Consider the following 23404-nt stretch of genomic DNA (forward strand, 5'->3'; position numbering starts at 1 on the left):
GTGAAATCATGGAAATTGTTACATGTTGCGTTTATATTTTTGGCTTAGCAGGCTAAGATGTTGTTCTGGTGTACAGGACACCAGGTTCAAAACCTGTCATTACACTAGTCTAAAATCAATGCACACAGCTTCCTGGCGGCATGTCTAGGATGTACCACTGCATGGCGGTGTTGTGTTGCTGTCCTGGTTCATGCCGCCAGGAAGCTATTTGAATACATACAACAACAACAAAAATTGGGCATTTGGAAAATGGAAACAGGCACTTTCCATTTCACTATGCACATTGCATATGCCATTTTATGTGTACCATTACCTGTTCGCTTTACAGTTTCAATTTTTTTATTAACCATTTCCTATGTTAATTTTCTTAACGTTGCAATTTTATTGTGGCATGAATCATGCGCACTAATATGAAAATATACATGCATTTATCATTTTCACATTTGAATTTAGCATTTCATTTTCAAAGTGGCACTGATTATCCTCCATATCAGCATTGTGTCAAAGAACAATCCAATCAACTGCTTTACTGAAAGAAATCAGAAACATTCATAAACACTTCAGATGTCATGTTTTAATAGCCCGTGCATTTACTTTTACATTTCCCCATTTGAAGTCACATGTAGACATCATTTGGCAAGCAAAAGTGCTGTGCGTAATGTTTGTCCACTGTCAACATTGCTGCGCGCGTAAATTGTATAACTAGTCAAGTGGCACATTGTGTCCGGTATAGTGACAACGGTTTACTTTATTGCACTTTTGCGAAAGGCAACAGCAAGTCTGTCACTGCAGCGCCGTGTAGCTGCAAATCATACTGAGAGACCAGACCCCTCTCTTGTCAAACATATTTAGTAGGAGGGGCGGCGGCGGCGGTGCTATCTAAGTCCCCAGTCCCACTACTCCCTCCCCCTCCGCTCACATCTCTTCCAGCCTTCACACTTCAGTGAGGAAGGCTATGGAGGATGATCATTGATGTTTGATATTTCTGCGGGTCTATGCCAGACACTTCTATTCAACGCAATGATGGGTCCATGGAAAACTCTCCTCTACATTGCAGTCACTGCCTGCCTATTGAAGGGTGAGAAGTAATGCATGCCTTTTAATTTCATGTGCACCTGAGAGCATAAGCGTAGGTCATTATTATGTGTTGTTCTAAATGTTCATTAGATGTTTTAGTGGTTCATTAGATGTTTTATTCAGTGCTGCTTTCAAATAAAGTTGTTGGTCAACATCAGTGAATACATTTTCACAGTTGCTGTGCTGAACATACTGTATCAGTCCATGTTTTCAATGCATGTATCCTAGCAACCACTGTCTGATCCTAATCTAGCCATGCATTACTACTGTCTATTCACATGTTGATTCGCAGGACTGGTTCAACAGGCTTGATTCAGGCTGCTACTCAAAATCTGACATAAAAAGTTTTAAATTAATAAATCATATGACAGCTTATAAATATATGTTGTATTTGCATCTCCAACATCACTATGCAGATGGCTTTGGCAGGCACAATGAGAATGAAAAATGACTTCTGTGCCATGCATATACATGTAGTTAAGACCAGTAAGCCTAGTTAGTTATTCCCCATTAGAGCTCTGAAGCTTTGATGAAGCATGCACTCCATATAATAATGTGCGGACATGATCTGCATATTCAAGCCACTGAGAAATAAGTGAAGCAACAATTATATGTTGAGAAAATGATGAGAAACAACCTTTGTCATGCCATTACATCCTGAGTGACAGTATTACCCACTCCCCTTCCTGCCTGTGCTTACGTTGACAGCATATCTACTCTCTGTCTTTCCTTGGTCATGTTCAAGTTTGTTTATATATATGTAAATATTCAGAATACTTTCCGAATGCACTGTATACATGGAGTACACAGTGCAATGAAATGCTTACTTGCAGGTTCAGCTCTCGTCAGGTTCACCTCTCATCAGGTTCACCTCTCATCAGGTTCAGCTCTCGTCAGGTTCATCTCTCAACAGGTTCACCTCTCATCAGGTTCACCTCTCGTCAGGTTCACCTCTCATCAGGTTCACCTCTCAACAGGTTCACCTCTCATCAGGTTCACCCCTCAACAGGTTCAGCTCTCGTCAGGTTCACCTCTCATCAGGTTCACCCCTCAACAGGTTCAGCTCTCGTCAGGTTCACCTCTCAACAGGTTCACCTCTCATCAGGTTCACCTCTCGTCAGGTTCACCTCTCATCAGGTTCACCTCTCAACAGGTTCACCTCTCATCAGGTTCACCTCTCGTCAGGTTCACCTCTTATCAGGTTCACCTCTCAACAGGTTCACCTCTCATCAGGTTCACCTCTCAACAGGTTCACCTCTCATCAGGTTCACCTCTCGTCAGGTTCACCTCTCATCAGGTTCACCTCTAGTCAGGTTCACCTCTCGTCAGGTTCACCTCTCATCAGGTTCACCTCCTGTCAGGTTCACCTCTCAACAGGTTCTGCAGCAAAAATAGAAGAAAGTAAATTGGTAAAGAAAGAGTAATAAAAAAGAAAAAATGTCTGCTGAGGCACTGCATTTATTAAGACCTCCACTCTGGAGTCTCCAGTCTATTTGCAATACCTAATTGAATTCTCGGAGGGAGAGAGAGATCAAGATATTAAGAGAGAGGTAGAGATGGAGAGGGAGAAGGAGAGAGAGAACGTGAGAGGGGCAGAGAGAGCAACTAGCTCTCACAGTCTCACGTCAGAATTAGACGTTCATCCATGATTCTCAAATGTCAAATTTAGAAGTTATTGCAAACGTCAGATTTCAAAGTGTTTAAGGTTAAGTTTAGTCATTAACTCTGAAATCGTAAGGTTTTAACTTGAATAGTTAAGGTAAGGGTTAAGGTTTGGGATAGGCTTAAAACAAAAATAACTTTCTATCGCTGGATTCAACCTTTAGAATCAAAGGCAGATGCTTACGCCCTTCTGCCATCCTGTCCACAACGCCCTAGCTAAACAGAAACCTACTTGAAGGAACCAACGCTCACTGTTGCCCCTAGTGGCTGGTTTCCACATCATCTCCCAACGTCCTCAGACATGAATGGACGTCGAATACTGACTTGTATCACAGGTGACCTGGCTGGAGAGAGATGGAGAAGTAGAGAGATAAAGAGTGAAATATAGAGAGGGAGAGAGGGTGAGAGGGGTAGAGAGAGAGAGAGAGATGGAGAGAGGGATAGTCTTGGCAAGCTCTCTGCTTTATCCATCTAACTGACATTAGTGGGTCTCCTAGATTTAATCAAGAAGTCCAGGAGATGCTTTGTCTCTATCCTCCCCAGCCTCCCTTGGTATTGGCAAAAGCATCAGAAAGCTACTTTGTATTGCCGCGTCAGTAATATTACTAATGTACCCTGATGAATGACTGATACATCTTTACACAATAACACAGTGATGTTATCCCACTGATGGTAACACTGAAATTAGATTATGAAGAGGGTCCGAGATCCGGGGGGGAATCAGACCGGAGACAAAGAACAAGCTTTTATCTGATCTTCCAGTTCTGAGAGCCTCTATATGCGACCTGGGTAACTGATGAGGGACATAGATGTTTTTTTACAGAACTTAGAAAACATTTCAAAATAGACAGTGAACCCTTGAGCTCTCCTAGCAACCAAATCAATGGAGTAAAGTGCTTTTCCAGAGATGTCTCTGGGTGGTTGGGCTTTGGCTATTAGAAAGGAAGTAGGTGTCTAAAGCGCCTTCAAACAGAGTGAGACCTTTTCAGAGAATTAAAGAGGGAGGACTCTGAATGGACTGAATACACTGTGTTGTTATGGTCCATGCATAGCTGGGAGAAAACACCTGGGTCCTGTTCAGTGCAGCACACGTGACTAAATACTTTTGCAACGGAAAACAAAAATCTGTGATCTCATTGGACAATTTTAGGTAGTTTCAAAACGTTTTCTCTGTACTGAACACAACCACGGACATGCAATTCCAATGACTGGTACTGTAGAATGGCTTAGTAAGACACGTCAGAGAGTACTGAAGTACTGAGAGTTATAGGGTGTCGGTGTGCTTCTAGCTGAATCTAGCTGGAGATCGTTTGATGAGCCTCTTGGATCAATAAGCAAGCATCCAAATGAGCTGGACCAGCTGTCCACCTGGTGGTTTATAGTCTCTCTCATTCTCTCTCTCTCATTATCTCTCTCTGCATGCTGGGAGTGTTTGGTGCATGCTGGGAGTGTTTGGTGCATGCTGGGAATTGTATGAGCGAGTGGTATCTGGAGGAGTTAGATGGCCTGTGTTTTCTTTTTTGTTTCTTTTTCTTGGTGGTTTTCCTTTTTTTATGCATGATGAAGGTTTAAAAAAAAATTTGTAATAGAATTAGGTATATTGTATTTATTGTTGGAATTGCCCTGGTTTTGGTGGGGATGGCGACCCACATTGGGACGCCGTCCCTGTCACTTCGGCACGGCTTCAGGTGTGTTACTGAGGCTACTGTCACTGTGGATGAGTTTCTGGTCGCCGTAGGAGAGAAGGTAGGCTATGAAAATGTTGCTTATGCGTCGCGGATGAATAAAGCGGTGGTGGTTTTTCTTAAAGAAGAGCGTCTTGTCGATTGGATGGTTGAGCATGGCGTACTTCTTAAAGGTATGTTTATTCAAGTTACGCCGCTTTTCTCTCCGTCGACAAGGGTAACGATTTCGAATGGACCGCCGTTTATTCCCAATTAACTATTGGAGCGCAAGTTATTGCGGTTTGGAAAGTTTGCAAGTTCAATTAAAATTGTCCCGTTAGGTTGCAAACACCAGGCTCTGAAACAGGTTATGTCATTTCGGCGACAGGTGTTTATGTTTTTGGACTCACTGGAGCAGACTTTGGAGTTATCGTTTATCGTTATCGGAGGGAGGGACGCAGGTGGTCCTCGTAACGCCTGGGCCCACTGATGTAGGGAGAGGTGGGCTGACAGTGGTAAAGCAGGCACAAGCACCTGTTGCTGAGGAACAAGTTGTTTGTGTTGAGGGTACTGAGTTGCAGCTTGGACCAGAGGGGAACATAGCGTCGGATGTGCAGCAGAATATTGTTGTAGGAGGTAAGGACGGATCTCGGGAGCCATTTCCCCAGACTGGTAAGGAGATGCCCAGTACGAGTGATGGAATACAGGAGGGGGTTCAGGTGGAGCTTGTCTCCCAGGTAGTGAAGGAGATGTCCATTATGAGTAATGGGGTACAGGAGGGGGTTCAGGTGGGGCTAGTCTCCCAGGCAGTGGAGGAGATGCCCGGTACGAGTGATGAGGTGAAAGTGGGTAGTGTTGAGAGGGGAGTCAGGGGTCTGTGGCCTCAGTTGAAGAGGATCAGGAGAAGGATATGGACATTTCTGATATCACTGTTGATGGACCAGACTTTTGGGAAATCTGTTAAATTGGCAGATTTTTTAAATGTTGATGAGTTTGTGAGGTCAGCTGTGGTGTTACAGAAGCCGGTGGGATTAGACCAGTTGAGTGTGAAGAAGCGTTTCCGCTGGAGGAAATGTGTTACTGCTGTCACGGCAGCAAAAGGAAGTGGGAAACGTGGTCAGGTTAAGAGAATTAAAACAATGATGACTATCATGCCTCAAAGGGTGCTTTTTTCTCTTTGTCTGTTTTCTCATTGGACAATTTTAGGTAGTTTCAAAACGTTTTCTTATGAGGGTTCTCGTCCTGTATCCTGTCAACGCGCTGTGCTTTCATTGTTGCCAAAAATTATGCTCTTTTAAAAAACTGGCAACCTGTTGCATTGCTATGTGCAGAATATAAAAATTATATCTAAGTGTCTCACAAACAGGTTGAAAGAATATCTGGGGCTGTTGGTCCACAAGGACCAGTCTTACTGTGTACCTGACAGCTCCATTGTTGATAACTTGTTTCTAATAAGAGATGTTTTAGACATTTGTAAATTGTCTGATGTGAATGTGGGTTTGCTTTCTTTGGATCAAGAGAAGGCTTTTGACCGTGTGGACCACCAGTACTTGTTCAAAACAATGAACGCCTTTGGGTGTGGGGATGTTTTTTTTGTCTTGGATGAGTTTACTGGTGGTCCTCTGTAGCCATGGTAATGGGTTGGATCCCCGGGACTACCCATACGTAAAAATGTATGCACACATGACTGTAAGTCGCTTTGGATTAAAGCGTCTGCTAAATGGCTTATTATTATTATTATTATTATTATTATTATTATTATTATTATTATTACTGTATGCTGGTGCCTCATGTATGGTGAAGGTGGGGGGTGGTTTGAGCTGCCCCATCCCCGTCCAAAGGGGTATTAGGCAGGGATGCCTAATTTCATGACAGTTATATGCTGTCTTATAGGGGAAGGGTGCTGGTAGCCAATAACCTAGCCGCCTCTACCCTGTGGCACAGACTAATGATACAAGAGCTTCAGAGGAACTTTGTCAATTTCTTCTGGTCTGGACAACATTGGATTAAAGCTTCAGCCCTGTACCTGCCACTGCACCAGGGTGGGCAAGGCCTGGAGGACATTTCCTCTAGGGTTATGGCTTTCCGGCTTCAAGCAGCCCAGAGACCGTTGTACAGTAATGGCTCTAGCTGGGTCGATACAGCCTACACATTGATGAGGAGAGCGGGCTGTTTGGGCACCTTTTCCTCTTAAAGCTAGATGGGGTGGTTTGTCTGGCCTGACTCCATTCTATGAGTCTGTTATGCAGGCTAGGAGAGTTTTCGACATGTCCTGTAAGGGATGTGGCTTTTTTGAAGAGCCTATTTTTTATAACACTTTCATCCAGTCCTGTGCTATGGGTTCAGCCAGCCTATGTTCATGCCTGTTAGGTGTGGGGTGTACCAAGCTGGGTCATCTGATGCGGAGCTGGAGCAGATCGTTGGAGGAGCTGAGAGAAAGAATTCCTTGCCAGTACTTCATCGGCAGTATGTGACTGATACTTCCAATTCTGATCGGTGGACGGAGGGTCTGGATTATGTGTTCCCTGCGCTGAATGTTAGTGCTGCGGCGGAGGCATTAGAGGAGGACGTGGGGATGCTGCTTTACTTCGATACCCCGGAGCTGGGGGAGTTCAAGGAGGTGGGAAAGAAGGCCATGTACATAATATGTGTAAAAGTGCCCCATGCTTCTTCCCTGGAAGGGGTAAAATCAACGAGGTGGGCGGGTGTGTTTGGTCCAGCTGCCTCCCCAAAAGGCTGTTGGCAGTCTTTATATAAACTGCCTATTGATAAGAGGACAGCTGACCTCCAATGGAGGATAATGCATGTAGCCATAGCCACCAATATGCATCTGGTACACCTGGATCCTACTGTTAGGGAGGGGTGTCCATTCTGTGCTGAGTCTGAAACTCTGTCACATCTGTTCTTACAGTGTCCCAGGTTGGTCGGGATGATTGACCTGATCACTAGTTGGTTCTCAGCTCTGGGAGAGGTTTTCTCTTCCCAAATGTTTATATTTGGGCCAAAGTACAGGTTTAGTCGAAGGGGTGTAGTTCTCTTGCTTACAGTGAGGGGAAAAAAGTATTTGATCCCCTGCTGATTTTGTACGTTTGCCCACTGACAAAGAAATGATCAGTCTGTAATTTTAATGGTAGGTTTATTTGAACAGTGAGAGATAGAATAACAACAAAAACATCCAGAAAAACAAATGTCAAAAATGTTATAAATTGATTTGCATTTTAATGAAGGAAATAAGTATTTGACCCCCTCGCAATCAGAAAGATTTCTGGCTCCCAGGTGTCTTTTATACAGGTAACGAGCTGAGATTAGGAGCACACTCAAAGGAAGTACTCTTAATCTCAGCTTGTTACCTGTATAAAAGACACCTGTCCACAGAAGCAATCAATCAATCAGATTCCAAACTCTCGACCATGGCCAAGACCAAAGAGCTCTCCAAGGATGTCAGGGACAAGATTGTAGACCTACACAAGGCTGGAATGGGCTACAAGACCATCGCCAAGCAGCTTGGTGAGAAGGTGACAACAGTTGGTGCGATTATTCGCAAATGGAAGAAACACAAAAGCACTGTCAATCTCCCTCGGCCTGGGGCTTCATGCAAGATCTCACCTCGTGGAGTTGCAATGATCATGAGAACGGTGAGGAATCAGCCCAGAACTACACGGGAGGATCTTGTCAATCATCTCAAGGCAGCTGGGACCATAGTCACCAAGAAAACCATTGGTAACACACTACGCCGTGAAGGACTGAAATCCTGCAGCGCCCGCAAGGTCCCCCTGCTCTAGAAAGCACATATACAGGCCCACCTGAAGTTTGCCAATGAACATCTGAATGATTCAGAGGACAACTGGGTGAAAGTGTTGTGGTCAGATGAGACCAAAATGGAGCTCTTTGGCATCAACTCAACTGGCCGTGTTTGGAGGAGGAGGAATGCTGCCTATGACCCCAAGAACACCATCCCCACCGTCAAACATGGAGGTGGAAACATTATGCTTTGGGGGTGTTTTTCTGCTAAGGGGACAGGACAACTTCACCGCATCAAAGGGACGATGGACGGGGCCATGTACCGTCAAATCTTGGGTGAGAACCTCCTTCCCTCAGCCAGGGCATTGAAAATGGGTCGTGGATAGGTATTCCAGCATGACAATGACCCAAAACACACGGCCAAGGCAACAAAGGAGTGGCTCAAGAAGAGTCATGTTTTGCAGAGGGGTCAAATACTTATTTCCCTCATTAAAATGCAAATCAATTTATAAAATTTTTGACATTTGTTTTTCTGGATTTTTTTGTTGTTATTCTGTCTCTCACTGTTCAAATAAACCTACCATTAAAATTATAGACTGATCATGTCTTTGTCAGTGGGCAAACGTACAAAATCAGCAGGGGATCAAATACTTTTTTCCCTCACTGTAACTTTGTGTCAGGGGCAGCTAAATTAGCAATTTGGAAGACACAAAATAACAGTATTCGGGGACAGGGGTCTGTGGATGTGGTGGGAATGCTGGAGGGGATGTTGGCAGCGAGACAGAGGGTTGAGTTTGTCTGCTACAAAATGGTTAATAACATTGGGCTGTTAATGGGGTTGTTGTGTTTAGTTACTGTGGAGGAAGATTTGGTGTTGTGTTTCTAATTTATGTTTAACCATGTTTTTGTTTGTTTGAGTGTTTGTCTTGTGGGTTCCCAGACCAAATAAAGGTTTTTTTTTTACTCACACTCTCTCTCTCTCTCTCTCTCTCTCTCTCTCTCTCTCTCTCTCTCTCTCTCTCTCTCTCTCTCTCTCTCTCTCATTCTCTCTCTCTCATTCTCATTCTCTCTCTCATTCTCTCAGTATATTGGAGAGGAAGCTAAAAGGTGTATGGTCCATCTGCTGCTCATGTCTACAGCATTATCTCATTTTGCTTTGGGTCATGTATGTGACAGAGGTAGTGAAAGTGAAAGGCATTAGTAAAAAAGCATGACCATTTTTTACCACACTGTGGTTAACAAGACACGTTATTTTCGACTGTACAACAGGGACTACACACACATCTACGTACAGTCTATCGATCTTCAGAGAATACCAAGCACATTTTAAAACAGAGGCTGAAATGTGTACCTCTGTTGTGGTTTTCCCCTGGCAGTGTCCCTCCAAGGGGAGCCCCAGCGGAGGCTGTACAGGGATCTTATGGCCGACTACAACCCACTAGAAAGGCCAGTGTTCAATGACACCCACTCCCTCACCGTCAACTTCAGCTTTAGTTTGATGCAGATCATGGACGTGGTGAGTTACTGTGGTACGCAGGTTAACGTTTTAGCGCTAGTCCAACACCTAACAAACCTGATTCAACTCAAATCATGGGCTTGGTGATTAGTTTATTTGTTTTATCAGATGTGTTAGCGCTGGGCTGGAACAAAAATGTTCACCCCCTCGGGGGTTCTTCAGGAATGGATTGAGAAACACTGAGTTATTGTATTACCTGCTATGTCTTTATTCAATGATGTTACAAACTGACATGTTCATCTATCTCTCAATGCAACAGGATGAGAAGAACCAGGTTTTAACAACCAACATATGGTTGCAGCTGGTAAGACATTTTTCCATTTGCCTGTTTTAACAGGTTTAATTTAGACTATATACTATACTATACTACGCTACACTACACTATACTACACTACACTATACTACACCATACTATACTACACCTTCATCAATCTTGCAAATTGGTAAACTCAGGAACAATAACTAAGCCACTCAGTCCCACAAAACTGAGGGAAGATTGTGTTTATGTTTTATGACACTAAGCTCTCTCCCGCTCTCGCCTCATCAGCAAACTGTATGAATGTTGTGTTGTCTGGGCAACCTCCAGAGAGTCAGTCCTTCATAGTGCCAATTCATAGACCAATCCATAGACCTTATAGACGGATGTAACCTTACTCCAGAAATAGGCTACTATACTATCCCTCTGATTACTATCCATCGTCTTTGGCTCAATCCCCTGGTGGGGAAGACAATGCCACATTAAGAGGATGAAATATATACAAACCAACATCCATCTCTAGACTTGGATGTAATCTGTTTGAGCACGCGGGGCAGCTTGCTAAAGAAAGTAATTGAGACTGTGTGGATATTGTTCCACTTACAGTACACTCATAAGGTGGTGTACCCTCCATCTGTTATGTCTGCCAAAACTTATCGATTACAGCACTTATGACTGCCAACCTCCCATATAAAGAATGAAAACTGACAATACACATGAACATGTAGTTATTTGACTGGGTATGCTTAGTCATGCTCCCTACTGGGGCTACGTTTGGTGTGATGTGTCATGGCATATCAAACCTGACGTATGGAAACTTCACCTTGCTACACAAGGCTACAATCTAGTGTTGTTGACATTATAAACAGTCCATGCACCTCCTCTCACAACTCAAAGTACGATACAGGATGTGTAGGCTATTGTAAGATTCATGACCTTTTCAGACCAATCATTTCCAATCCTCCAACTCAGTGATGACGGTCACTATGTCCATGGCTTGTTTAGTCATCTGCATTTAGATTAGAGTTGGAATATATACAGGGAACTGCCAAAATAAAGGAAACACCAACATAAAGTGTCTTAATAGGGCGTTGGGCCACCACGAGCCGCCAGAACAGCTTCAATGCACCTTGGCAAAGTGTCTGGAACTCTAATGGAGGGATGTGACATCATTCTTCCACAAGAAATTCCATAATTCAGCGTTTTGTTGATGGTGGTGGAAAACGCTGTCTCAGGCGCCGCTCCAGAATCTCCCATAAGTGTTCAGTTGGGTTGAGATCTGGTGACTGAGACACACACCCTTTAAACACCCTATGCTCCTTTGAGACCCCTCTTTCAAAGTCACTGAGATCTCTTCTTCTAGCCATGGTAGCCATAGTTATGGGCAACTGGGCATTTTTATACATGATCCTAAGCATGATGGGATGTTAATTGCTTAATTAACTCAGGAACCACAACTGTGTGGAAGCACCTGTTTCAATATACTTTGTATCCCTCATTTATTCAAGTGTTTCCTTTATTTTGGCAGTAAATGTAGATCTTAGAAAAGATTGGAACAGCCTTAATCCCATAAAATGTAAACACCTTGATACACTTGTTTATTATAGACTGGGACAGATTCTAATCTGATCTGCTCACTGTGTTTATTATAGACTGGGACAGATTCTAATCTGATCTGCTCACTGTGTTTATTATAGACTGGGACAGATTCTAATCTGATCTGCTCACTGTGTTTATTATAGACTGGGACAGATTCTAATCTGATCTGCTCACTGTGTTTATTATAGACTGGGACAGATTCTAATCTGATCTGCTCACTGTGTTTATTATAGACTGGGACAGATTCTAATCTGATCTGCTCACTGTGTTTATTATAGACTGGGACAGATTCTAATCTGATCTGCTCTGTGTGTTTAATAAAGACAGGGTTCTGTCAGCAATACTCTTATACCACAGGAGGCTGCTGAGGGGAGGACGGCTCATAATAATGGCTGGAATGGAGTAAATGGAATGGTATCAAACACGTGGAAAACTTGTGTTTGATGTGTTCGATACCATTCCATTGATTCCATTCCAGCCATTACTATGAGCCCGTCCTCCCCAATTAAGGTTGCACTGGCCGCCTGTGCCTTTAGACATAACAAACAGTTATACAAACAGTTAGTCATGACAAACAGTTCAAGTTAACACTCCTACATTCCTTATCCCCTTTAAAGATGTTCCTTTTTAACAGCTTCTCAATTGTTGCTATGCAATGCCTGATTTCCCCGGTTACCACAAAACTTTGACCATTTCCCTGTTCAGATTAATCTGCATAGATGGATACTTTGTTTATCAACCCGTGATTAGGTTCACCAAGCGATGCAAGGCCACAGAACCTCCCACTAATCGATTTAGCTTGTCTGGAACCGTGTGTGGAGGAGGGGTGAGAATATGATGAGTGTATGATGTTTCTCTCCCCAGTACTGGAATGATTATTACCTGCAGTGGAATCAGTCTGAATACCCTGGGGTGACCAATGTGAGATTCCCTGATAGCCAAATCTGGAAGCCAGACATCCTGTTGTATAACAGGTTAGTACTATGCCAGTAATCTTGGACCCCGTAACCAATTCTTGCTCTAGATAGCTGGCCAACTCCATTTATATGTACTGTATGTCTGTTACAAGAGCTTAGCATTAGTATGGCCTATAATGTATTACAATGAGGCGGGAACAGGACTAATACAGTTTGTAAGACAGGTGTTGAGCTCATACATCTTGGACATGAAATGCTTTTGGACACATGTGATATCATATTGCCATATCATGACATAGTGTTGAATTGAGGAAATAAACTCTTATCCTAACATTGGAAATGTCCAATACACAGATTATAATACCTTATTTAGGAGCCAGCCTGATCTGGTCAGCTTACATTATCATGTGCATTTTATGTAAGGCTGGCCAGCGAGGCTATTCTTCAGGCAATAAAAGTCAGAATAAAGCAAAATAGTATTTCACCCAAAATGCAGTTTTCCATATGCTATTCTATACCATTAACCCTCATAGGCTTTCTTCAAGGACAATCACAATGATTAAAATGTAAATACGTGAAAATAAAATTGTAACAGCAGAACACCCTGCCTGTTTCTCCTAATGCAGAACACCCTGCCTGTTTCTCCTAATGCAGAACACCCTGCCTGTTTCTCCTAATGCAGAACACCCTGCCTGTTTCTCCTAATGCAGAACACCCTGCCTGTTTCTCCTAATGCAGAAAACAACTTTTTCATCCCTATTTGTCACTGTTCTATTGAACAAAGCCTTAGTTTCACCCTGGTCAATTACATTCCACTACAGTGGCGTTTTGCCTCCCGTGGAACGGCAACTCTTTTAACTTTCTCTCACCTTCCTCCATTCCTATTGAAACCCTTGGGAGTTAATTTGGAGGAGTGCATCGTGTGTTGCGAGAGACAGAGCTCTGACTAGGTCATCTCTAGGGAATTGTGGCTGCTGTTATGCTGCAACAAAATAACCACACTTCAGGTCTTTTATCACACGGTAACCCAGCAAATAATGAGACAGAGAAATACTCATTTTCGAAGGCAAGCATATCTTTTTAGCTTTTTAACACACACTACTGTGTTACAATTGATACAGCACAGTTTCTTTGCCATGTAATCCTTTGTGAGCAGCATGAATGGATGTGGAGATACATTATGGTAAATAGTCTGTGTTGCTCTAGTGTTTTATAGCCGTATGATTCATGATTATGTTTTTCACAGCTCAAGGTCATACTACCACACCAATAAAAGACTGTCGTGTTGCTGTCTGCACATTAATGCATTGGTTCCCAACCCTCTTGTAAGGGCCTGTCTGCACACATTAATGTAGTGGTTCCCAACCCTCTTGTAAGGGCCTGTCTGCACACATTAATGTAGTGGTTCCCAACCCTCTTTTAAGGGCCTGCCAACCGCTCCAGTGCAAGCACACCTAATTCCACTAGTAAACCAATCAGCACACCTAATTAAACTAGTCAACCAATCAGCACACCTAATTAAACAAGTCAACCAATCAGCACACCTAATTCAACTAGTCAACCAATCAGCACACCTAATTCAACCAGTCAGCCAATCAGCACACCTAATTCAACTAGTCAATCAGCAAGGCAATCATTAGTTGAATCAGCTGTGCTACTGTAGTGTTGGAATGTAACTCATATTTGGGATGGCTGGGCATCCCCAAGGAGCGGGTTTGGGAACGACTGCACTAATGCCCACTAACTGAACACAGCCATGTTCTGCCATAGTGCTGATGAGAGGTTTGATGCTACCTTCCATACCAATGTGTTGGTCAACTCCTCTGGGTCCTGCTCCTACTTGCCTCCAGGTAAGTCTAGCTCAAGTATCATCCCTGGATATCCATATTCAATACCTCCAACAATAACTCTGTATTCCCAAGTCAGTTCCACTGAGCCATAAAAGCTCACCTTCTATGATTTTGACCTTTTCCGTTGGCTCCGGGGTAAAGTTTCCCCTAGGTACAGATCTAGGACCAGCTTCCCCTCCCCCAATCATAGCCTTAACCATTAACTTCACTCTACTCCTGGAAAGAAAGTGTACCCAAACGCGCTTCAGCCCAGCTTGAACAAAATACATTGACCCGTTGAAGTGTCCTGGGGTAAGGAAGGATTTTTGGATTCACTCTACTCCTTTTTAGTTACCTTGAGGTCATTTCAAGTTTCGGGGAAGATGACGCCACAACGTGAGGCTAGTCTTGCTAGGACTATCTGACCTCCACTACACAAGCCAAAGGCCCAGTCAGTCATTGGATCAATATTGTGGTAGGAAGGATGTTTAAGCTTTCAAAGCACTGTATGTATTGTTTCGCCCAACGTCCCGAAACATAATCCAATTTCATCTTTGATATCAGATGATTCTGAAAGCTCTACGTTATGTTCAATTGACCGTCTGTTCTTTTAAAGGGGCAATCTGCAGTAGCTACATCCATTTTTGGGCGTATAATTGTTGGATAAATTAATTATATGAACCCATTGATTCTTTAGGAATATATCTTATAAATGCCCAATGAGCTTAGTTTAACTGTCGTACTTCATCGGAAACCAAAATATATGTTTGTTTTACTCCAACGCTTGTAAACAAACACTGTGTAGCCTCACGACATGGTTTAAACTACTATTTTGATATAATGGATGGTCAGACCTTGCATCCATAGCTCTGTATATGAATTAGAGTGGTTACATTTCTCCAGGCCCATCCCTCAGCTTTTTAGCGAAACGGGGCGGGAGGGCGCTTTGTTATTGTTTCAACTGCTGATTGCAGCTTTATAGATGTGTCCTTGAGGTTATGACAATGACCCATTCTCAACATTTAAACCCAGCGTGAGAAAGGAATGCAATTCATTTTGGTTGAGGGGGATTTTTATACAGTACTTATACTGTAAGTGAAATGAACCCAGTTAACCTTGTTTTAATATAAACCCCAATGTAATATTGTTCGGACATTTGATATCCATACAAAGCAGATTTAGCACCATTCCTGTCACTTGAGAAATATTGCTTGGAAATACATGTCTTTGTGTTATCACAAAATAGACTACTTCAATGTTGCACTGTTATTATCTGTCTATTTCTACACTTCTGGGAGCCTGAAATTGGTGCAGAGTAATAATAGTAAGAAGAAGAAGAAGAAGTTATTTCATTCCAACCAACACAAAACCACTCCAGTTTTAGCCCCACTTCACTGCAGATCAAATCAACGTATTTTTTTACTTTTCTAATTTGTACATCGTTTTTTTCTCCCACCCATACCCAAGAGACCCGACAATCCTCCTGTAACTTCCCTTCAGTCACTCAGGGTGCAGGTCTCATCATGGCTTAGTCCCAAACAGCACCCTATTACCTATGTAGTCCACATGCACTACTTTTGACTAAGCCTACATCACATGTAGGGAATAGGGTACCATTCAGGACACAGACACAGTCCCAGAAGATATCAAAGAGAACAGAAGGTGGTAGAATCTTCTCATATAGAATTGCCACATTCTACATTCTGTGGGTGTGAAAACACAGTGTTAAAGGTCCAATGCAGCCGTTTTTATCTCAACATCAAATCATTTCTGGGTAACAATGAAGTACCTTACTGTGGTTGTTTTCAATTAAAATGGTCAAAAATAAACAGAAATGGCTTCTTAGCAAATATTTCTCAAGCTAGGACTATCTGGGAGTGGTCTGAGTAGGGAGGGGACAACTGAAAACTAGCTGTTATTGGCAGAGAAGTTTGGAACTTTCTTATTAGTCTGTTAACTAATTTACATCACCAGGCGGTAAATTAACTCCATCCCACCGAAACAGGCTGAAATGTATTTTCAAACAGCTCTTCTGAAAACAGCTCTGGGCATTATCATAATTTTCACAGTATTATTCTGACCTCATAGTGTGGGAAATATATATAAAACACAGGAAAATCACGTTTTTGACTGCACTGGGCCTTTAAAATACCTTCTTCACTGTGGTTGGGTGTGGAGTTGATTTTTTTCCATTCTCTACAATCTTCAACACTGCCATTGTCTTATTACTTAACAAACGTAGAGAAAGCTTGTTTTATTCATTGTATTACTTCGTATCCAATGCATTGCACCTGTACACAGCCCTGTACACAGCCCACGTATCCACTGCACCTGTACACAGCCCATCTGAAATTAGCCCGCCCAACTACCTCATCCCTATATTGTTATTTATTTTGCTCATTTGTACCCCAGTATCTCTATTTGCACATCATCTCTTGCACATCTATCATTCCAGTGTTAATAATAATTGTAATTATTTTGCACTATAGCCTATTTTATTGCCTTACCTCCATAGCTTGCTAAATTTGCACACACTGTATATATATGTATTTCTGTTGTATTTTTGACTTTGTTTTGTTTTACCCCATATGTAACTCTGTGTTGTTGTTTTTATCGCACTGCTTTGCTTTATCTTGGCCAGGTCGCAGTTGTAAATGAGAACTTGTTCTCAACTGGTTTACCTGGTTAAATAAAGGTGAAAAAAAAAATGTTGATGTTCATTTGTGAAGTGTTTAAAATGCATTCTACATTTTAATTCAACATCAGTGCAGCTTGGTTCATAAGATTGGCTCTGTTCATTCTATTGAATAACATGCGTAGGATTGAGATTGGTTCACTCTGCTGTTGTCAGAGGGCTAGAAAGTAGGAAGATACTGTAGTGTAAGTGATGTCTGAGCAATCCCTTAATATACCGTAGTATTGGTGCTGTCTGAGAAAGCCCTTAATATACCATAGTGTTGGTGCTGTCTGAGAAAGCCCTTAATATACCATAGTGTTGGTGCTGTCTGAGCAAGCCCTTTATATACCATAGTGTTGGTGCTGTCTGAGAAAGCCCTTAATATACCGCAGTGTTGGTGCTGTCTGAGCAAGCCCTTAATATACCACAGTGTTGGTGCTGTCTGAGCAAGCCCTTAATATACCGTAGTGTTGGTGCTGTCTGAGAAAGCCCTTAATATACCGCAGTGTTGGTGCTGTCTGAGAAAGCCCTTAATATACCATAGTGTTGGTGCTGTCTGAGCAAGCCCTTAATATACCGCAGTGTTGGTGCTGTCTGAGAAAGCCCTTAATATACCGCAGTGTTGGTGCTGTCTGAGCAAGCCCTTAATATACCACAGTGTTGGTGCTGTCTGAGCAAGCCCTTAATATACCGCAGTGTTGGTGCTGTCTGAGAAAGCCCTTAATATACCGCAGTGTTGGTGCTGTCTGAGCAAGACCTTAATATACCACAGTGTTGGTGCTGTCTGAGAAAGCCCTTAATATACCGCAGTGTTGGTGCTGTCTGAGCAAGCCCTTAATATACCGCAGTGTTGGTGCTGTCTGAGCAAGCCCTTTATATACCGCAGTGTTGGTGCTGTCTGAGCAAGCCCTTTATATACCATAGTGTTGGTGCTGTCTGAGAAAGCCCTTAATATACCGCAGTGTTGGTGCTGTCTGAGCAAGCCCTTAATATACCGCAGTGTTGGTGCTGTCGGAGCAAGCCCTTAATATACCGTAGTGTTGGTGCTGTCTGAGCAAGCCCTTAATATATCATAGTGTTGGTGCTGTCTGAGCAAGCCCTTAATATACCATAGTGTAGGTGCTGTCTGAGCAAGCCCTTAATATACCATAGTGTTGGTGCTGTCTGAGCAAGCCCTTACTGAACCAGAACTGTCAAGACACACAGCGTCAAAAGATCCATGACACTGTCTAATCAACTCTGCTCCTCAGACACACACACACACACAGAGAGACACGTGCGTTTACCATGTGAGTACGTCCTCAACCTGTCAGTGTGGGTGATTACTGTTCTGTGTTCCTTCCTAAACTCCCCTCTTACTTTTCCCTTACTATAATACAACACTGGGCCTCCGTACCTCAGCATCCAAATCAAAATGGCTGGAAATAGCCCATTACTAGACTTCCTCTGAATTGATAGTGGCGTCGTGGATAAATTGCTCCCTAACTTCTCAAAATGAACTCTTGTTCAATCAGACAAACCATTATAGCACAAACCTCTATCAATGCTTTACTGCACAACAAAGCCATCGGGTAAGACCACAATAGTTGAGCAGTATGAGTGAACAGGCAGGCGGAAACGATGTAGAGAAGATCAGTGTTCAGAACCAAATTGAATTTCCAGCCGTCTGTCTTCGCTGGCCGGTCTCCATTGCATGTAAATGGGCATTCATTTTCCTCTGCCTTCTCTTTTATGGCCTTTTGTCTCCTGCCAGAGTTGTTTTCTCATCCCCATCCTCTCACAGTCTTCAGATGGTTTCATGCCTTTAATATAGCTGAAGATGGTTTCATGCCTTTAATATAGCTGAAGATGGTTTCATGCCTTTAATATAGCTGAAGATGGTTTCATGCCTTTAATATAGCTGAAGATGGTTTCATGCCTTTAATATAGCTGAAGATGGTTTCATGCCTTTAATATAGCTGAAGATGGTTTCATGCCTTTAATATAGCTGAAGATGGTTTCATGCCTTTAACATAGTTGAAGATGGTTTCTTTCTCATGATAGATTACTGGGCACTCATTACTATTTCTTTGATTTGATTTTACTGTTGTTGTGGTGTATATGACTCTGTCTTTACTGTTGTTGTGGTGTATAGGACTCTGTCTTTACTGTTGTTGTGGTGTATAGGACTCTGTCTTTACTGTTGTTGTGGTGTATAGGACTGGCTTTACTGTTGTTGTGGTGTATAGGACTCTGTCTTTACTGTTGTTGTGGTGTATAGGACTGTCTTTACTGTTGTTGTGGTGTATAGGACTGTCTTTACTGTTGTTGTGGTGTATAGGACTCTGTCTTTATGTCACGGTTTACTAAGCCAGAACCCAGAAGCAGACCAGGACAAGGTGAGTTGAAACGAAGGTGAGTATTTATTTAACAGATTCAAAAAACGATGTAGAATAATCCAGGGTACAGAGCGGACGGCGGAGGTGAGTTGGTGCAGTGGTAGATCCAAGAATGGCTCGGCAGCCGCCGACAACCAGGCAGGGGTTGGGTGAAGGTTCCGGGAGATTGACTGCAGATAGAAACAAAACGGAGGTAAGTACACGGCAAGCCAACAAGGTGCAAAACAACAAAACTAACGCTAGAAACTCCAAGGCTGATACACTGACAAACATACTGTTCATGGCTAACGATCCGGCAGGGAATGGATGTCAGGTCAGGGCTTAAGAAGGGTGATGATCAGGACCAGGTGTGCAGACCGCTGATGAGATGCAGGTGCGGTTAATCGGGAGATCTCCCGCCTAGCAACGTCGCCCGGAAACCAGGCCGGGAGCGTTCCCGAACCCTCAGGAAACTGGAGATTCCGAGCAGAAAAATGGCAACACAGGCAGGAACCGACTCAGGATGCAGGGTTCATGACAGTACCCCCCCCTCCGACGAACGCCACCGGGCGGACTACCCGGAGCGCCAGGATGGAGGCGGTAGAAGTCACGAAGGAGGTCAGCATCCAGGATCTGGCGCCGAGGAATCCAACTCCTCTCTTCAGGACCATACCCCTCCCAGTCCACGAGATACTGGCAACCCCGGCCCCGCCGTCTGGAATCCATAATGCGGCGCACCGTGTAGGCAGGACCACCTCTGATCATCCGAGGGGGAGGAGGAGGAGGCGGAGGGGGTAACAGAGGACTGAGGAGAACAGGCTTGAGGCAGGAGACATGAAAGGTGGGATGGACTCTGAGCGTTCTAGGTAACTTGAGTCGAACCGCCACAGGATTGATCACCTTCTCCACCACAAACGGACCAATGAACATCGGTGACAGTTTCTTAGACTCAGTCCGCAGAGGAAGATCCCGTGTGGCCAACCAGACCCTATCTCCGATGGTATAGGTGGGGGCGGGAATCCGGCGACGATTCGCCTGGAGCTGATACCGGTCAGAAACTCTAAGGAGGGCCTTTCTGGCCCGATGCCAGGTCCGGTGGCAACGACGAATGTGGGCCTGAACAGAGGGCACTGAGAGATCCTTCTCCTGAGAAGGAAACAAGGGAGGTTGGTAGCCATGCAGGCACTGGAAGGGAGACATCCCAGTGGCAGATGTAGGGAGAGTATTGTGGGCATACTCAACCCAAGGCAACTGAGAGACCCAGGAGGTGGGGTTGGAGGAGACAAGGCAGCGTAGCGTGGATTCCATCTTCTGGTTGGCTCTCTCCGCCTGACCATTAGATTGGGGGTGAAAACCAGATGTGAGACTGACTGTAGCTCCAATGGCCAAACAGAAAGACTTCCAGACAGCAGAGGTAAACTGAGGGCCACGGTCGGAAACTATGTCACTGGGCAACCCGTGGACCCTGAAAACCTCCCTAACCAGGATCTCGGACGTCTCAGAGGCCGAGGGAAGCTTGGAAATGGGCACAAAGTGGGCGAACTTGCTGAATCTGTCCACGATAGTCAGAATGACCGTGTTCCCCTCAGAAGAGGGCAACCCAGTGACAAAGTCCAGGGCCAGATGCGACCATGGTCGCCGGGGAATAGGGAGGGGGTGAAGTAGTCCAGAGCTGGGCCGGTTGGCACTCTTATTCTGCGCACACACTGGACAGGCAGCAACAAACCTCCGAGTATCTTCTCCCATGGCCGGCCACCAAAATCGTCTGTGAAGTAACGCCATCGTCCGGGCCACGCCAGGGTGGCAAGCCATCTTGCTGGCGTGGGACCATTGGAGGACAGCAGAACGAACCGACTCAGGCACAAACAAACGACCGGGTGGACCGTTACCGGGACCGGGCTGCGTCCGAAGGGCCGCCATAACCTCCTCCTCAATCCTCCACATAACTGCTCCCACGACACAGTTCCGGGGAAGAATCATCTCGGTCTTGGCCCCACTCTCCTCCGTCTTGGAGAACATCCGGGACAAGGCGTCCGCCTTGCCGTTCTTAGACCCAGGTCGGAACGTCAGGGAAAAATTAAAGCGTCCGAAAAACAAAGCCCACCTGGCCTGATGGGAGTTGAGACGTCTAGCCGATTGCACGTAAGCAAGATTCTTGTGGTCGGTCCAGACAATAAACGGTTGCTCCGCCCCCTCCAACCAGTGGCGCCGCTCCTCCAAGGCAAGCTTCACCGCGAGAAGCTCCCGGTTACCCACATCGTAGTTCCTCTCCGCAGACGAAAGACGACGAGAGTAGTAGGCGCAGGGATGGAGTTTCCCGTCAGTGGAGCATCGCTGGGACAGGATGGCGCCAACCCCCACATCAGACGCATCCACTTCCACGACGAACTGACGGGCCGTGTCAGGTTGAGAGAGAATCGGTGCGTTGGTGAATCGCCTCTTCAAATCCAGGAACGCTCGGTCCGCCTCAGGGTTCCAACTGAAGGTCCTGGTACTGGAAGTCAGGGCAGTTAAAGGAGCGGCCACACGGCTGTAATCCCGGATGAATTTGCGATAGAAATTCGCAAACCCCAGAAACCTCTGGAGCTGCAATCTCGTACCGGGCTGGGCCCATTCCAGAACCGCCCTAACCTTCTCCTGGTCCATCCTGATCTCTCCCCTGGAGATGATGTACCCGAGGAAGGATGTAGTGTGGGCGTGAAATTCGCACTTCTCGGCCTTCACGAACAGGCGATTCTCCAACAATCGCTGCAGAACCTGCCTGACATGCTGGACGTGGCTGGAAGGTTCCTTCGAGAAGATAAGAATGTCATCCAGGTAAACAAACACAAAGAGACCGATCATATCTCTCAGGACGTCATTCACCATACTCTGGAACACTGCTGGAGCATTGGTCAGTCCAAACGGCATCACCTGATACTCGAGTGACCCATCGGTGTATTGAAACCCGTCAACCACTCGTCCCCCTCTCTGATCCGGACCAGGTGATACGCATTGCGTAGGTCTAGCTTGGTGAACACAGTAGCACCCTGTAAGGAGTCGAAGGCAGAGCTCATCAAGGGCAGGGGATACTTGTTCTTGACCGTGATATCATTCAACCCCCGATAATCAATACACGGTCGAAGAGAGCCATCCTTCTTACCCACAAAGAAGAATCCTGCCCCCAGGGGTGATGATGAGGGACGAATGAGACCAGCCGCTAGGGACTCCTTGATGTAGGTCTCCAAAGCCTCACGTTCAGGTCGGGAGATGCTGTATAACCGTCCCTTGGGATAGACAGCTCCAGGGAACAGGTTTATGGCACAGTCATATGGTCGGTGGGGAGGGAGTGACAGAGCCCTCTGCTTACTGAACACTTCCCCAAATCGTGATATGTCTCGGGAACCAGGGACAAATCTGGGGGTCTAGCCTCAATCACCTGACTGGGAACAGAATGGGAACAGGCAGTCTTGAGGCAGTTAGCATGACACTCAAGGCTCCAACTAGTTACCTTGCCAGTCACCCAATCGAACGTGGGATTGTGTTCTTTCAGCCAGGGGTATCCAAGGACCAGACGAACATGGGAAGAAGGCAGAATGAAGAATGAGATCACCTCAGAATGATTCCCTGACAACAGCATCTTAACCGGTTCAGTCCTCATCGTGATACGTGCCAGACTACTGCCGTTCAGAGTGGTAGCTTCAATGGCTTCCGGTAATCGCTCCTTGGAAAGCCCCAGCTGTTCCACCACTTCGGCATCAATAAAGCTTCCATCGGCACCTGAATCGACGAAAGCGTTGATCGCTAGACTCTGATTCCTGTTCATGAGGGTAGCCGGGAAACGGGGTCTGACAGAGGTATTGAGAGGTTGAAACTGGCTCGCTAAAAGTCCTCCCAACTTTAGCGAGCCGAGCAGTTTGATGACCGCCGGGAACAAGTGGACGGGCCCCATTGCTTCTCCCTCCTTCTCTCTCGAACTCGGTTATCCACCCGAATAGACAAGGCTACCAAGCTGTCCAGGTCACTAGGGCTTCGGATAGGAGATCAACTCATCCTTGAGCTGCTCCGACAGACCCTGGTAAAAGGCCGCTTGCAGAGACTCCTCATTCCACCCACTCTCCACAGCCAAA

At 44.9% G+C, this 23404-nt stretch overlaps 1 pseudogene; it reads left to right on the forward strand.

Moving 5' to 3' along the window:
* The first annotated feature begins 932 nt into the window (after positions 1 to 932).
* The window catches only part of LOC121548162, a 39784-nt pseudogene continuing 17312 nt past the window's right edge, over positions 933 to 23404 (forward strand).

The sequence above is a fragment of the Coregonus clupeaformis genome, unplaced genomic scaffold (genome assembly GCF_020615455.1).
Source record: "Coregonus clupeaformis isolate EN_2021a unplaced genomic scaffold, ASM2061545v1 scaf1059, whole genome shotgun sequence".
NCBI lineage: Eukaryota > Metazoa > Chordata > Actinopteri > Salmoniformes > Salmonidae > Coregonus > Coregonus clupeaformis.